The following is a 5,564-nucleotide window of genomic DNA, read 5'->3' on the forward strand; positions in this document are numbered from 1 at the left end:
TGTAATGGTTGATCATTAAATAAAGAAACCAGTGGATGTGGTCTACGATATGCTAGTGAAAGTTGACAAATTTGTGTTCCACACTGATTTTGTGGTGATTGAATTATGAAATTGATGTCAAAATGTCAGTAATTCTTGGTAGACTGTTCTTCGCCACAGGGAAAGTTTTTGTTAATGGGGAATGCGGTGAATTGATGTTCCGAGTCAACGATGAAGTAGTAAACTTCAATATTCACAAATCAATGAAATACCCAAGTGATATAAATGTTGTGCCTCACTTGGATCAAATTGACAAAACCGTAGAAAGTATTGGAAGTGCAGCATTTTGTAGGGAACCTTTTACTCAAGTGATACTTAACTATGATCAAGATAAAATTGGCAGCTATGATGAAGTTTTGGGCTGCCCTTGTAGGCGTTGGCTTACATAATTCTTTCCAATCTAGGCTCGACCTCAATTTGTCTAGTCGATAAGCACCACTGGTCAAACCATCCATCATTGAACCACTGAAATAAGAGTTGATGGAACTCCCGACTCATCTCAAATATGTTTTCTTGGTGGCAACAACACACTTCCGGTAAGTATTGCAAGTGATATTAAGTAATCGCATGTGGAGTTATTGATCATAGTGTTGAAGAGGCAGATTAAAGCCTTGGAGTGGTAAATTGCCGATATTGTGGATATTTCACCAAGCATATGCACTCACAAAATATTGAACATCAACGAAGATTAAATCCTCAAATGCAAGAAGTGGTGACGAAAGAAATTATAAAATGGTTAGATGTGGGAGTTAGCGTTCTAATTGTGGACAACCAATGGGTAAGTCTGGTACAATATGTTCTGAAAAATGGTGGTATCACGGTAGATCCTACTGAAAAAACCAAATCAGTCGCCACTAGACTTGTCAGCAGGTGGCGTGTGTCCATGGATTATCAAAAGCTTAATTCCTGGATCGAAAAAGATCATTTCGCCATGTCGTTTATTGATTAGATGCTTGATAGGCTTGCCGCAAAGGGGTAGTATTTCTTTCTTGATGGATATTACAGGTACAACAATAGCTCTATTGCACCCGAGGATCAAGAGAATATAACGTTTACATACCCTTATAGAACCTTCACATTCAAGTAAATTCCCTTTGGGTTGTATAATCCCCCGACTACCTTCCAACGATGTATGCTCTCAGATCAATCTTTGCAGACATGGTAGAGGACTCCATAGAAGTGTTCATGGATGATTTCTCTTTCATTGGGAATTATTTTGAGGAATACTTATGGCATTATGAGATGGTGTTGAAAAGGTGTGTTGATTTCAACTTGGTCCTTAACAGGGAGAAGTGTTACTTTATGGTGAGAGAGGGAATTATGCTTGGGCACAAAATTTGCGGGGATGGTATTGAAGTTGATCAAGCGAAAAATTCAAGAGATGGAAAAATTACCTCCCTCAATTTCGATAAAAGGTGTGAGGAGCTTTCTTTGTCATGCCAGGCTCTATAGACGATTCATTAAATATTTCTCCAAGATTTCTACTCCATTGTGTATACTCTTTGAGAACGAAATACATTTGATTTGGATGATTCTTGAATGGTGGCTTTCAAAACACTTAAGGATAAACATATCTCAGCCCCAATAATCATTTATCCCGATTGGAATATCCATTTTTAAATGATGTGTGATTCTAGTGGTTTGTCTCTAGGAGTTGTTCTTGGGCAACACAAAAACAAGTTTTTTCATCCTATCTATTATGCTAGCAAAATGTTGAATTGTGCTCATAAGAATTACACTGTAACAGAGCAAGAGTTATTGGATGTGGCATATGGGTTTGAAGAGTTTAGAGAATATTTGTTGGGTACCAAAGTGGTTGTTCACAAAGATCACACAACATTAAGGTACCTAATGGCTATGAAAGAGGCTAAGCGAAGGGTGATCCGATGAGTGTTACTTCTTCAAGAATTTGAAAGGTGAAAGATAGGAAGGGGTGTAAAAAAACAGTAGTTGACCATATTTGAAGGTTGGAAGTAGATGCTAGAGTTCTTGAAGAAAAAGACATTGATCATGCTTTTCCAGATGAATCAGTAATGGTAATTTCTACACCCTTCGTTCCTTGGAATGCTGATTTTTCAAATATTATTGTGTGTGGGTTTTTACCTGATTATTTGAGTATCCATCAAAAGAGGAAATTTCTATTTAATGTGATGAAGTATATATGTAATTAACCTTTTCCTTTTTACAAAGCGTGTTGATAACATCATTCGGCATTGTGTGTCAAAGATTTACTAAATGAGATCCTTAAAGAATGTCACGCCTCGCCAGCAGGTTGTCATCATGGGGTCATTCGTAAAGCCTCTAAGGTTTTACAATATGGCCACTATTGGCCTACAATGTTTAGGGATGCTCATGCATTTTGCAAATGTTGTGTCCAATGTCAATTACAATGGATTATATATAGGAGACATGAATTACCACTTTTGAAATCCTTTCAATTGAATTGTCTGATGTTTAGGGAATTGATTTCATGGGACCTTTTCCCAGCTCTTTTGGAATCAAGTATATCCTCGTAGAAGTTGATTATCCCTCCAAGTGGGTGAAAGAGATATCATTACCAAACAATGAAGCGCGAAGTGTCACAAAGTTTCTCAAAAAGAACATCTTCACAAGGTTTGGTACCCCAAGGGCCATTATAAGTGATGGAGAATCACACTTTTGCAATCATCAATTTGCAGCCCTCCTCTCAAAATATGGGTAAAGCACAAAGTGGTAACACCATATCATCTTGAATCGAGCGGACAAGTTGAAGTGTCTAATCGAGAAATAAAGAGCATCTTGGCAAAAAATGTGAATGTCTATTGTACTAATTTGTCTAGATAGCTTGATGATGCACTTTGGGCCTACTGTATGACATTCAAATCTCCCATTGGCATATCTCCCTACAATTTAGTGTTTGTAAAAGCTTGTTATCTTTCGGTTGACTTAGAACACAAAGCTTTATGAACATAGAACAAGATAAATATTAAATGGGATGCTGCCTACAGAGATCGTGTAGACCAAATCTTTGAGTTGGATGAATTTAGTTTGTAAGTCTACAAAAGCTTCGCCCTATATAAGGAAAAGGTTAAACAGTACCATGATGCTAAGATGCTACCTCGTGAGTTTCAGATAGGGGAGTTAGTCCTACTGTTCAATTCAAGGTTTAAAATTTTCCCATGTAAGCCCAAGTACAAGTGGATTGTTCCGCAAACTATAACACAAGTGTATGGCAATGGATCAATTGAAATTGAAGATGCAAAGGGGTTGAGATTCACAGTCAATGGGCAAAGGTGGAAGGCATACATTGGAAAAAGTCAAGATGTGAGGGTTGTTGAAGTTGTATTTGGATCATGTTTGAACAACACATCCTTGTCGTGTTGCGATATTAAATTAGGCACTTCATGGGAGGCAACCCAAGTATTAGTATTTTCAATAATGTGGGAGTTAATATGTGCAAGTTTTGTGTAAAAATATGGGACGGTAAAGGGAACTTGGCGAGGCACTGAGTACAATTGGCAGAGCTCCAATGAGTCCGCCAATGGGAGGCTTTTCTTTAGGAGCTCAGTGTCTATTTCGGTGATTCTTATAACCTATTGGGCGATGCGCTGATACCGTTAGGTAAACCCATTGTAGTCCACCTAGTCAGGCACGCTAAATGAGAAACACACTTATAATATCGGTGATATTCATGCAAGGAATAGCGATTTGCGCATGCGCATGGGGCAACGATGGTGTAGCCTGCCATAGTGAATGGCATATTGTCCTAAGCTATAGACCTCATAGGCGATCTGGCTTTACTTTGGGATTCGTTGAATAAGTCGGGGAATGTCAGTATTAGTAACATATTCAATATGATATTTGAGATCGATTATATTCAATATTGATGTTTTAAATAATACTCATGATAAGCATGGTGTATAGTGTTAGTGATGCAATAATGAAATTGATGTGGTTGCGCTTTTGAGTGATTTTTTTTAATCTTTCATTGACTAGATGCATTTTGATGTGAGCCTTGCAATGAGCATCACGCGTACGTTTTTAATCTTTGTGGGATGTGCCAAATGAGTGTATTTTTAAGTGTCATATGTGGTGCAGTCTTATTTGAAAGCATGCAGATGGAATCCTAGAATTTGACTTGTTAGTCTAATTGTATGAACTTAGTAAGCGTGATACATGATCTTGGGCAAAAATTTAAAGAGGGAACCAAATTGTCCATAATACTTTCTAACATCCTTGTTAGGGTGTGAATATATTTTTGCACCATTTGAGCCTAACCTATTTGTGGGCAACCAAATGAAAGCCTCTTGAACAAAATTATCCTTACCTTCTCACCAAAATCCTTTTTGAAAGCATTGTGATGTTTGGATAGCCAACTTAAGCCAAAAGCCTAAGTTGGGGGTGTTACAAGAAATGAAAATGAAAGCCAAGTGAAGGGTAAAAAAAAGATGAAATGAGACTCAACTTTGGAAGTTATACAAAGAGAAGTAATCCCTCGTTATTAAAAAAAAGGATAAAAAAGAGTCATTGTGATCGAAATGCATTGGAAAAAATGAAAATGACAAAAGAGAAGTGAATGAATTAAAAGGGGATTCCAAATAAATTGAGTGACAAATCAAAGTTTGAGTTCTCAAATGAAAAGGAATGAAAGGAACTTGAGAAGAGGTGATGATGATTGAAACAATGCTCTGAAAAAGTAAAGTCACCAATCCAAATTGACCATACCTTCACTCTCAGTTCCATTACAAGCCTAAAAGAACGTTAAGATTTTACATGAACTAGGTTATGCGATGATTGCAAAATACGGACAAACCAATGGGACAAAGCTTGCATGTGTTTATCTTTTGAGAAAGTGAAAGTTGCATTGATTCCATATACATTTGTTGATTTGTTGTGTGAGAGCATGTAATTGTTCTTGCTGTGAGGGCACTTGAATGCATTTGTTGAAACATCTTCTTGCTTTTGATAAGAAGCTAAAGTGAGTTTGAGCTTGTGTTGAATCTAGCTATTCATAATTTGAAGTGTTATTATCATGATTGAGGGTAGCGTGTTATTGAGAGTAGTCGTGCTATGGAACTTGCATGTTAGCTCTGATTGAGTACTGTTGTAGACACCCTTATTGAGCTTATTGTGTTCTTGGTTTATGTAACGACCCTCAAAATGAAGTAGGATAAAGTAGAGCCTCACATGGATTTTATGCATTAATAACTTGTTAAAATAATGAAGAATAGCCTTTTTAGTCAGTTTTAAAGAGTTTGGAAATCAAACGTCAAGGGACGACCAAGACGTTAGGAAACTAGTCTTTTGCGTGTTGGTGTGTTCTAGTATGTTGTTCATGTTTTTATGTTTTGTTTGGAGTCTAAAATCAGTGGAGGTGACCCTAGTGTCTTTATAAATGTTTTTAGGGTCAAAACGTCCGGGTAAGACTCCCCGGGACCACAGCTTGAAGTTGCTCATGGAGGGAGCATGTTCGAGTCGCGGACTAGCTCCACCAAGGGCCAAAAGTTTGGTCTGCGTCACGGACGTGTCACGGACTCTACTGTCTC

Source organism: Solanum tuberosum, unplaced genomic scaffold (assembly GCF_000226075.1).
Source record: "Solanum tuberosum cultivar DM 1-3 516 R44 unplaced genomic scaffold, SolTub_3.0 scf00459, whole genome shotgun sequence".
Classification (NCBI taxonomy): Eukaryota; Viridiplantae; Streptophyta; class Magnoliopsida; order Solanales; family Solanaceae; genus Solanum; species Solanum tuberosum.